This window comes from Cryptomeria japonica, chromosome 10, assembly GCF_030272615.1.
Source record: "Cryptomeria japonica chromosome 10, Sugi_1.0, whole genome shotgun sequence".
Lineage (NCBI taxonomy): Eukaryota > Viridiplantae > Streptophyta > Pinopsida > Cupressales > Cupressaceae > Cryptomeria > Cryptomeria japonica.
Genome location: NC_081414.1, coordinates 366326016 through 366338818, shown reverse-complemented (window position 1 = coordinate 366338818; position 12803 = coordinate 366326016).

Below are 12803 nucleotides of genomic sequence, written 5' to 3'. Positions count from 1 at the left end.
GTTCAATGCTTCTATTTCTTCTGCCAAAGTCAGGGTCCACTTGAGTTAGTATATATTCTTTTGTTTCTTTAAGCATTTGCATTAAATATACTTTGTAATCTTTGATATTCTAGCTGTTCATGAAATGTAATATTTGAGAAAGGTTAAATTTTATATATTTAAATTTCCTTATACACTCACACACACACTCATCTCCCAAAAATGGCCTCCTAGACTGCTGTCCCCAAGACATCCTCCGCTGGGCCCTTCTGTTGCCATCCTAAAAACATCATAGAACATAGATGTAAATTAAGCTATATAAGATATATCTATAAATGGAATATCAATGTTTAACCAAAGCCTGCATCAAGATTTCAGACAGGCCTGTCTACAGAAATACAAGGAGTCTAACTGCAATTGAGGTCCATACAAATGTTGATAGATACAATATTTGTTGGAGTTGAGAAAATATAACACCACAGGAGCCTGAAGATCTTCTGCAAGCTGAATAATCTGTTACAAGGAGAAACAAAGAAGCAAATAATCTGAAAGACAAAAACACAGAAAAATATGCTTAAAAGATGAGAGCTCAATATTCACCAAAATGTGTAATGTCATAATGATACAAAGAAAAGAAAAATAACCTCTAATAGGTCAAGAAACCCTAAAAGCGAAAACCTAGGCTTGCACATAATAATTAATAAAAGAATTAATTATTATGCACCTAATATTAGCTTAAGTGTAAAAAGATAATAGGGAACTTAAAGAATTAAACAAATATTGTTTAATTAATCAAGTAAATACCCAATTACTCTAACACCCCCCCTAAGCTAGACTTAGGGAGAAGCTAAAACCTAGAACAACTACTAAAAGCAGGAAAGATGGGTCTCGGCAACAAGGCTTGATCAGGTACCCAAATACAATGAAATCTCTATGAAACGGAGAAAAAGGAGAAAACCCAGTGGGAAAAAACTCCTCTCCAAAAAGAGATAAAAGAACATGCTGAAAGAAGAAGGAAGGAAGGCCTCATAAAGACCCCCCAAGGACAACTTCCTTCACCCCAAGCATAGAGCGCAACTAAAGATAGCACGGCGATGCAAAAGGTTTCGTGAAGATGTTTGCAACCTGCTCAGCAGTGGGAATGTACTCTAGAATGAGAACACCATCATGAATCAATTGGCGGATGAAATGCATGTGAAGCTCAATGTGCTTCGTCCGTTGATGCTCTACCGGGTTGTGGGAAATATGAATAGCACTCTGATTGTCACACCAAAGGATAGTGGGACTATTAGGAGGAAAACCAAACTCAGTCATCAATTGTCGAAGCCATAAGATCTCCTGACTGGCGAGCACAGCAGCTCGGTACTCAGCCTCTGTAGATGATAATGCATGAGCAGTTTGCTTCTTGCAAGACCATGTGATAGGACCAGAGCCAAAATAGAAAACAAAGCCAGAAGTAGACTTCCGATCAGTGACATCACCAACCCAATCTGAGTCAGTGTAGCCAACAATGTGAGGGTCCCTTGATGTATAGTGAATGCCATGAGAACTAGAGCCCTGAAGGTACTGCAAAATACGTTTGGCTGCTTGCCAATGACTCTCATGAGGATCATGGGAGAATCGAGAGACAAGGCCAACCGTAAAGGAAATATCAGGATGAGTGTGAGTTGGTACAGCAAACTACCAACCAACTGCCTGTAAAGTGTAGAATCTACTGAAGGAGCGGGGCAAGTGGGGATCAAAACAACCCTTGACTGAAATGGAGTGGGAGCAGGCTTGCAATCAAGCATGCCAAAGCGTCGAAGCATGTCAAGAGCATACCTCTGCTGATAAATGTAGATCCCATCAGAGGACCAAATCACCCAAAGACCAAGGAAATAGTGCAGAAGACCAAGATCTGTCATCTCAAACTGATCCATCAAGGCTTGCTGAGTATGCTGAATCATAGAGGACGAGCTACCTGTGATGAGGAGATCATCAACATATAGCACAAGAATCAGGATCTCACCCTCAAGAAGCTGAATGTATACTGTGTGATCAGAATGACTGCGGGTGAACCCAATGGAGAGCAAGAAAGAATCCATTTTCTCATACCAAGCTCGAGGGGCCTGTTTGAGACCATACAATGAATGCCGAAGTCTGCAAACCAAAGAACTGTCCCGCACAAATCCCTGAAGCTGCTCCATGTAGATTTCCTCCTGTAGATCCCCATGCAAGAAGGCACTCTTCACATCCATCTGAAAAACAGGCCAACCCCGAGAAGCTGCAAGAGATAGTACAAAGCGAATGGAGTTCATCTTGGCGACAGGGGCAAAGGTCTCAGAGTAATCAATACCCTCAACCTGTGAGAAACCCTTCGCAACAAGACGTGCTTTGTACTTATCAATGGAACCATCAACAACATACTCAGTGCGATACAACCAGTGGCACCTAACCATCTTTTTGCCCTTAGGAAGAGGACAAAGATCCCAAGTATGATTCCTCATCAAAGAAGAATACTCCTCCATAGCACAATCCCACTCAGGGTGACCGGTAGCCTCTGAAAACTTCTGAGGATCATCTGAAATAGCATGACTGAAAAGACTAGAACCCATAGTATGAGAACGGGTCCGATGAGTATTTGAAGGATCGCCGGCCAGAGGACCTGCCGCCTCAACAGTAAGGCGAGCCCACTTGGGCATCTGAGGTGGAGCAGGTGGAGGTGGGGATGGGGGATCATTAACACCATCATCATAATCATCTTCAAAAAGATCTTGAAGAGATGCAGTGGAAGGAGTAGGCAGAGGAGTAGACACTGGAGTCGGGGTATCCACTGTGGGAAGGCACTCATCAAACTGAACATCCTGTCGAAACAAGACCTCTCTGGAATCAGGATCAAACAACCTGTACGCCTTAACATCCTCACAGTAGACAACAAAAATGAGAGGTCGGCTCTTCCACTCCATGGCTTTCCTTTGTGCATCAGGGATGAAAGCCCATGCCTCACTGCCAAATACTCGGAAAAAAGAAAAATCAGGCTTGTTGTGAGACCAAGCCTCCTTAGGAGTCATATGTTGAATAGCCTTGTGAGGCATCCGATTCTGAATATAATTGGCACAATTGACTGCCTCAGCCCAAAAAGACGAATCCATGGACCTGGACTGAATCATACAATTCGCCATCTCCCATAAAGTTTTGTTCTTGCGCTCAGCGACACCATTCTACTGAGGGGTGTAGGGAACAGTGAACTGATGCTGCAAACCATGCTCAGTGCAAAAATCTCTGAAAGCCTGATTCACATACTCCCCCCCATTATCTGTACGTATCCGCCAAATAGAACAACCTGACTGCTTCTCAACAAATTTCTTGAAGATTTGAAATGAATCAAAGACATCAGACTTGTACTTAAGAAAGTACACCCATGTGCGTATGGAGAAGTCATCAATAAAAGTGAGCACATACTTGGCCCCAAAAAAAGGAGTGGGAAATGACATGAGATCACTGTGAATCAACTCCAAGGGTGCCAAAGCACGAGGGGCTCCTCCCTTCGGAAAGGGATCTCTGTGATGCTTGCCAAGCACACAACTATGACAAACACCATTAGTGCAGGAAATCGGTGGGAGCCCAAGAACAAGTGCCTGTGTACTCATTTGCTGAAGATATCTGTAATTGACATGGCCCAAGCGCTCATGCCAAAAAGCTTACTCACTGAATTTGCATGTGCTATAAGAGACGAACTAGCACCCACAGAGGGCTCAAATCCATCAAATCTGTACAGACGAGAAGCAGTATCAACACTCCCAGCAGCAACAACTAAATCATAATCATGGAGGTCCCGAATAACCACATCATGTGGTGAGAACTCAACTATCTTACCAGAGCCAGAGTGGCAAATCTGATAAATGGATAGGAGGTTTGTCGAGATGTCAGGAACAACCAGAACATTCTGCAGAGTACCCCCATCCAATGAGACAAAACCTGAACCCAAGACTGAAAGCTGAACAGAGTGACCCACTGCAATCTGTGAAGTACCACAAGAGGCAAGAGAAGTAACCAACTGCTGAGTGTGAGTCATATGGTGAGAAGCACCAGAATCAAGTATCCATGTGGACCCATAGGTCGAAGCTTGAGCAGTGAGAGCATGACCTTTCCCTGTGGAAGGAGAAGATGCCTGAGGTGAGGAGATGTGATGCTGCTGCATGGCTTCCTCTAAAGCCTCTAAACGTTTCCAACACCTGGAAACGGGATGTCCTTCCTTGCCACAAAAACTGCAAATATCTCCTGATTTCTTCTTAATCTTGGAGGAAGACTCACCAGACTGTGAAGATTTCCCATGCTTGGGAGGAAATGGTGGTTTAGATTTAGATTTAGAAGCAGGTTTGGAGGAATGCTCACTACTTGCAGAAGGCTTCTTCGGCTTCAATTTTTGCTTTTGTTTCTCCTTAGAGGATTGAGCAACCAATGCTTTGTTCTTGGATCCTGAAAGCATATCCATCTGAGAAAGATGAGACTGCTCACGAGACAAACACTCACAAAAGACATCAAAGGTAGGCATGTTGAAACGAGCACCCAAGCCATCCATGGTGGAGTAGAAAGCAGAGGCAAAAAATTGAAAATGACCTCGAAGCTTCGAAATAATCAAGTGAATGCACTCTGTGTTTGTCTTGATCTTGCCACATTCCTGAAGAACAGATCTGGTAGTCTTGAACTTGTTCAAGAAATCCTCAATGGTGGGAAAGGAATCAGGTGACAAAGAAACCAACTCTGCCTCAATCTGCAATGCCTGAATCTCATTGACCCTCCCGAAGAGAGACTCAAACTTCAACCACATAGCTCGAGGAGTGAGCAATTCATCAAGGTGAAACAAAAGACTGTCAGAGACATGCAAGGAGAGCAAACCCATGGCTTAATCCATCTTGTTCCTGTGTTGAAGAAGCTCATAAGGACGCAGTACAGGCTGAACCTCATCCAAACAAGACCACAAACCCGTGCCCTGAGAAGCCTCATGATGTGGGGCTTCCAGGTGTGATAGTTGTGTGAAGTCAACAACTCAACTGAAGGATCTGCCATAAGAACAAAACTCTGCACTTGCACCTGCACCTGCTTGTTGGTTTTATTATTATGTGATGTTTCAGAATAGACAAAAGATGCAGAAGGGTTTGTTTGTTTTTGAGAGTTTTGGTGTTCTGGATTTCTGATATAAATGAGAGAAAGCAAGAAAAAACACCCCCCCACAATAGATAAACCCAAACCCTAGTACATACTGATGAGAAGGAAGTAGTGCATAAGCAAAAAAACTTCAAACTGATATCTCATGTACCTGATGAAAATTCCGAGAAAAAAAATCACAAATCTGAATAGAGCATTCTAAGAGCTTTCCAACGCCTATTCGTTTTTGAAAAATGGAGTCCGTTTGCCCATTCTACGGCCCCGGAAGTGCAGAAAGGAAGCCCGACTTTGACTGGAAAAAAGTACAGTCAAATAACAAATTCGGAAAAAAAATCCAACACCACGACGTCTGGCTCAGAACCAGCTTTTCGACGCCTATTCGCTTTCCAAAAAACGAATCCCCCCTCAAAAAGGCTAGAGGGTTGCGGTCTAGTGGAGGAGCAGGGAGGAGGTGGTGCTTCGGCGGTGCTTCGAAGAGGAGCGCTGGCGGCATTGCAGGCGGGGCGGTGGAGCTGGGCCGGTTGAGCGGAGCTACGGCCGGGCGGAGAGCTGGCGGGGAGTGGCGCGGCGGTGGGTAGCGGGAGGAGCGGCGGGGGCCGCAGAGGGTTGCTGTTGGCAGGGGCCGGTGGGGCCGGTGGGAGCCGCAGGGGGTTGCCGGCGGGGGTCGGATTGTCAGGTCCGGTACCGTGCAGAAACTCATACCCCAAAAAAAACTTGCTTTGTACAGTTATTTTTGATTATTTGATTTTTCTTAAAAAAATAAAAAATCCGGGCTGCATGCCGTAAAAAGGCAAATTTTTTTTTTGAAAATTTTTTCTTCTCGATTTGCATGCCAGAGCCGTAGGGCCTGGTTTTGGAGAAAAAATTCACCCAGATGCTCAGGAGTAAAAAATAGACAAATTTTATATGACTATAGGGGTTTTTAGGCCTTCTGAGCATGATGGTGAGGTCCGTTTAGGCCCAAAGTGCTAAAAAAAAGGCCTATCCCTAAGCACACAAAAAAACTACTTCCAATCCTAGATCTGCTTCCAATGCAAATTTTCTCAAAAGAAAGAACAAATAGCTGCAAATCTGAGCTCTGATAACATGTTGGAGTTGAGAAAATACAACACCACAGGAGCCTGAAGATCTTCTGCAAGCTGAATAATCTGTTACAAGGAGAAACAAAGAAGCAAATAATCTGAAAGACAAAAACATAGAAAAATATGCTCAAAAGATGAGAGCTCAATATTCACCAAAATGTGTAATGTCATAATGATACAAAGAAAAGAAAAATAACCTCTAATAGGTCAAGAAACCCTAAAAGGGAAAACCTAGGCTTACACATATTATGCACCTAATGTTAGCTTAAGTGTAAAAAGATAATAGGGAACTTAAAGAATTAAACAAATATTGTTTAATTAATCAAGTAAATACCCAATTACTCTAACACTATAAATCTGAACATACCTCCTTGAAGTTATATTTTTAGGATTCATGGAAATTCCAAAGAAATAGATATTTCGTTATGTAATATGATATCAAGGATTCAGCTTTGTAGTTTTAAGTCGGTCTATATTCACCAATATTCCATGAATATTTGTTCACAAGAGCCCATCTCTAATGAGCATGAATTGTCCTTTATACTTATTACATTTATGTGATGCTCACAAGGCTGAAGCAGGGAGGTCAATCCTTCCTGTACTACTCCAGCCCAAGAACACTTAACCATGGGGCTTTTCACACAGAGAAGCCCACCTAGCCCTTTACTCCATTTGCAAAATCTTCAGGAGGTATTGTGCCTTATGATCCTTTAATTGGGGCACTCCCTAGTTCCATGTATATGCAAGTAGTGTTTCTATGGTGTATCAATACGTAATTATGATTTTTTAGGATTCAGCTGCCTGGTTTGACTTTGGAGTCAATCTACATTGACCTATATTTCATGTAGCGGTTCACAAGAATCTATATCATAGGCATGAATGATCCACATGGCACTTATGCAATTAGTTGATGATCATAGGGGTGAAGCATTTAGAATTTCTACAAGGTCACCCGTCTCAGGTAGTACTCCAGCACAAGGATACTGAAATCATGAAGTCACCCACACAATCAACCTCACTTGGCCTGCTACCACATTTGCTGAACCTTAAACAAATATTTTGCTTCACAAGCCATACTTTTTGGGTTCCCTTATTCTTTTTATTTTTATGTAAATGGTGTTTGCCAAAGCATAAGATCAAAAGACTTATGCATCAGATGTTGGATCCCAAAACCTTGATTCTTTATAGACGATTCATTAAAAATATCAGAATTGGAGATTACAAATCAAGCCCACATGATGTTCACAATATATGTTTGTTCATCTCGCGAGCGTACTGAAAATAGGAGATTACAACTCATAATTGACTTCATTTTCAAGAATTCATTTTCTAACTGCATTTTGCTATTTTTATTTTCTATTATATGTGAAATGCTTCAAGTTATATGGTGAATTGATACAATGTTTTATTTCATTTTATGGGTAAAGTCAAATGACAGGTATAACTATAAGAATTTAACAGGTCTTGGTTCAGTGCCCAAATTTAATACTATAGTGTCTTGAGAATATGTTACCCAGAAGCTTTCATAATAATATTATTATTGTTGATTCCACAAAATTGAAGCATGAGAGAGGAATCTCTAGGCCCATTAAGGCATAAAAAATAAATGTTCAAAAGCAATTCATAAATAGTTTGCAAGTGCACAAGTATATGGCTATGGAGCTATACTGTGAGAATTAGAAAATTGAAAATTCTCTTTTTAAGAATGTTGCCTGCAGTGTATCGTATTGTAATTTTTTTCAGTGATCAACTGCATAATTTAAATGAAGGGGATTAAAGCTGATGCTTTTATTAAATATTATTCTCTTATCATCTTAAATCAATTTTGATGTTGAACCAACAACAAACTTAATGTGCCATTGTTTGAATAGTTCAATTATGGGTTTCAGATCAGTAACAACTGAGCACCTCTAGGATTTGATCAAACTCCATGCCTTGTGAAGTTTTGCTCAAATTCTGTGTGATTCAACTCATATAAACACATTTTATGATTTGCCACTAAAAACTATCTTTGTTCAAGCTTCAAGGCCAATGGGAGTATTCACTACGAGCACTGCATGGAGTTAGTGAAATTTATTTTGAATGCGAAATGTAATTACAGTACAGCAAGGGAGTTGTAATGGTGAGAATGTGTTCATAAAATCTTGTTGCTGTTGACTTGCCAGAAATTTAAATGTATAGTGGGTGGGCCAAAAAGCCCAAAATTCTTATATAAATGTAAAATATAAAAGACTAATTATCCTTTCAAATTTTAAGGTTGAAAAAAGCTATATCTTGCACTTTTACCCTTCATTTTACACAACTTTCTGTTGGTTTGCTAAGTACATTGCTCTAGCACATGCTTTTGACTTTGTGCTCCCATTGACTTTAGACATGGATTAACCATCACAATATCTTATCCTTTTATAAAGTATTTTCAAACTTTATAGTTCCTTCCCTGGTTTAAAAACGTAGGTGTGTATCTACTGCTATGTAATTTCAATAGTTGTAAGACTGGCCTGTTGTTATGTCCCCATCTTTGGTCACTCCAACATCATAGTTAGCTCTATCTTTCTAGGTGAGCACTTGACTTGTTGGAATAGAATTCAGTTATTCATTGACTTTTGGGGATTTTGTTGAATCCATTGATGCTTTCCGGGAGCATTTTCAACATGTCAGGTGTATTTCAAACATCTTGGAGGAAAATGATATTTTTAGTAAGTTGGATCTCTGGTGAGCTCCTGAGTTTATTTGCACCTTAAGATTTCACTTCTAGACTTTTTTTTTGCATTTTCCGTGCTTTCAATAGGTTGTGAGAGAAATAATTAATAATTTAATAATTAAATGTAAGTTGTTGAAAAAGCATAATTTAAAAGATGACTTAAATTATTAATTATTTATAAGGTGGATATAAAAGTGACTAAAGTCCCAGAAATGTTAAATATGAAATAAAGTCACTTTTCGGAGCAAAAAGGTTTATTTAAATATAAAGTGATTTTAAACATTAAATTCTGGAAATTTCTTGAGGAGATCACAAAATAGGTTTGAGGCATCTCATTTGATTGATTCTGGATCATTCATTTGGATGAAACCTTTTGGGGGAATTTGTAAATTTTCAGCTTTGCAGGCTTGGGATTGAAACCCCAATGATGAAGATTGGTTTTGGCAGTGAAAGATCTGCCCTAGCTGATTTGTAGGTGGAGTCATACAGATTCCATGTGTGTGTTGAAGGTTTTGTTAGTAATGGATTCATGTTGAAGATTTTGTTAGTAATAGATTCGTGTTGAAGGTTTATTATTCTCCGAATTTACCAGGTTTGCAGAAAATTATAGAATTAATATATTTGATGTTGCTGGGCATGAAAATCCAGTTGTATCATAATCTGCTTAAGGATGCCACACAAATTTATTAGCTGAAGGAATGGAGTCGAAATCAATTAGGGAGGAGGCCTAAAGGTTGGCGTAAGGTTTATTTGCAATATAGTGTTGGTCCCTACCTTTCTAGGGTCTGCTGTACATCTTATGGGGTCATATTGGTTATGTGCACTTTGAAAAAGGTTGGAAATCATATTGGTCATATTGGAGCGATCTTTTCTTTAGGACAGTTTTATTATAGCCGCTAGCTTCAAAAACAAAATTGCGACATGTTTGAAGTTGCTGTGCATGGTAGAAGGGTTTAGTACTATGTTTTGGAAGCTTTAAGGTTCACATGGCCTTGAAAGGACAAACAAGCTAGCTGTAGCCTTATTGAGGTCTTTTTCTCCATCGCTACCTACAACAAAGGAACCATATTACTCCTATATTCTATCATACACATTTCTCACTTGTCATACTTGTTAATTTTAATTAGGGTGAAGAGCGGATTCCAATTGCCCAAGGCAACATTGGAATCCGCCCTTAAGGGCTGGGCCCTCTTACCTTGAGAGGGTAACGTGTACCCTTTAGGGCTGGGCCCTTCTCACATGCCACTCTCCCATAGGGCCGACCCTATAACTCCCGTCACATAATATGCCTCTCACTAAATGAAACGTGTTAAGGAAAAAGGCAGTTAATAATTAATATAATATTGCAAGCCGACATGCCAAGAGAAAGATATATATGTGAACTTCAAGATGAAGAAATTCAATTCATTATTACACACACAATCAACAAATGCGATCTACTATGCTCCTAAATATGATCTGCCCTTCTACACTTGGCGAATCTGCTCTTTGACGAACTCCAAGGACATTTGGGTATAATGCTGCTTCAGCCTGTTGAAATCATCTTCTGCTGATTAGGTTCTTGGTCATCTAACAACTAGGGCATCATTTTTCATCACATTGGGATCTTGCTGTTTGGAGAGCAATCAGAGATAAGTGTTGTAATCAAGACATCATGTTCAATACATAATCAGATCCGAGGATCTTTCTTGCTGGGTTTTTCCTCCTAGGAGGTTTTCTCAGGGTACTTGTGTGTTGTGAGTTCATTCTATTCATTTTTCTGCTTATGCTTAATTCTGGAAAATCCTAACACTAACAACAATCAACATTAATATGAAAGTTAAGATAGATTTCTATTTTCTGAGTATAATATTAATCTGAAAGTCTAAAATCAACATGGTATTAGAGCTATAGGTTCATACATACATATATATACTAACTTTCAGATCTCAGTAGCCTTTTATTTAGTTTGTTGTTTCAGTTTCAATTAGAACAATGACAAGATTGAAAGTTGAAGATAGGCTCGAAGGGGCTCTTAACTTTGCTGCTTGGAAGGTTTGCATCCTGCTTGCTCTTGAGGAAGATGATCTCCTTTAGTTTGTGCAAGACAAATAGTTGACTGCACCCATAGATCAAGAAAAATTAAAGCAATTCAAATGGAATGCCCTCAAAGCCAGAAAGCTCATCATTGACTTAGTTAGAGATCACCTTGTCACCTCCATCTCCAAGTTCACTACAGCTAGAGAAATATTCAATCATCTAGAAGGTATTTATGAGATCAATAACCTCAGTAGAGCAATTGCATTAAGGTAAGAATTACTTCATATTAAAATGGCAAAGGAAGATTTAGTTATGTTTTACTTCATGAAGATCTCAGAACTAAAGGATCAACTAGGCACAATTGCTCATAACATTGAAGACAAAGATATTGTCATGATATCATTAAATGGTCTTCCTGACTCATGGGACTCCTTTATTCAATCCATAAGTGGGAGATTTGAATTCCCAACCTTTGATCGTCTTCGGAACGATTGCCTTCATGAGGAATCTCGCCTTGCCACAAGGGGAAAACTCAAAAGTCCTCAAGTGGATGATCAACATATGCTTGCAGCCCAATGCAAGAAAGGTGGTAATTGGAAAATGAATAATCCCAAGAGGAGTAAAGATTTCAGACTATCTAGTTCTCAGTAGTCTTGGAAGAAGCCAAGAGATCTCTCTCGTGTTCGATATTTCAGGTGTGACAAATATGGTCACTATGCTAAAGAATGTCAGAATGAACCCATGCAAAAGGAAGCTAACCTCAATGAAGTCTCAGAACAAAATAAAGACTTTTTATTCATCTCTGCCTTATCAAACAACATACCTTCAGATAGCAACACATGACTGATTGACAATGGTGCTTCTAGACACATCACAGGCTATCGTGAACATCTCTCAGACTTAGTAGAAAAGAATACCAGTCTACATGTGGTAATTGGTGACGATGCTCGATACTCAGTAAGAGGTTCTGGCACTACTTTAAATTTAGACTCTGGTATTTCACTTCACCTTAGTGACATTTTATTCGTTCCTGGTATTAAAAGAAACTTAATTTCTAGTTCTGCTCTAGAAGATAAAGGTTATTTGTAGCATAGGAAATCAGAAATCATTACAAGCAAATCAAAATACTAATCTAGCTCAATCACGAAAGCTCAAATGCAATGATCAATTCTAAACACACTCAATAAAGACATGAAAGCAAAACATTCAAGATTAAAAGCTAAGCAAACCAAATGCAGATCTGAATATCTCCTTCATGTGGCTCCATTGTCCTTCTTTCTTCTTCAAATAGCTTTTGTTTGTAGATCTCACCTTCAAGTGCATAAACCTAATGTGAAAGCAAGATTGACAATTAGCGCAAGAGTACTCAAAGCGTGATTGATTCGACAAAGTGATTAGTCTTGATTGAAGAAATTCATCCAATTTATAGATAAATTGGAGAAAAGACAAGATTAGCATGAAATTGATATTAGAGGCAATTGATTTCAAAATGGCAAAATTGAGTGGAAAGAAGAAGGTTATGACACCTTCTATGTCATGAATTATGACATATTGCCAATGCAAAGGTTAGAGGACTAGAGGCTTATGACATCTTGCTATGCCAAAAGTATGACGCATGAGAAATTCATGCTTCCACCAAAGCACAAAAATAGGGAGAACTAGAGAAAAATTAATTAGGTGGAAATTGATTTTGACAAATTAGAAAATAGGTGGAAATTAGGAATTTAGGAAAATTAGGAAAATTAGGAAATTAGAAAATTAGAAATGAAGAAATTAGGAATTTAGTGAATTAATTAATAATTTCTCATTTATTAATTAATTCACAAAGAGGGAATTTAGAAATTGATGAAAAATTAGGAAATTAGGTAAATCAA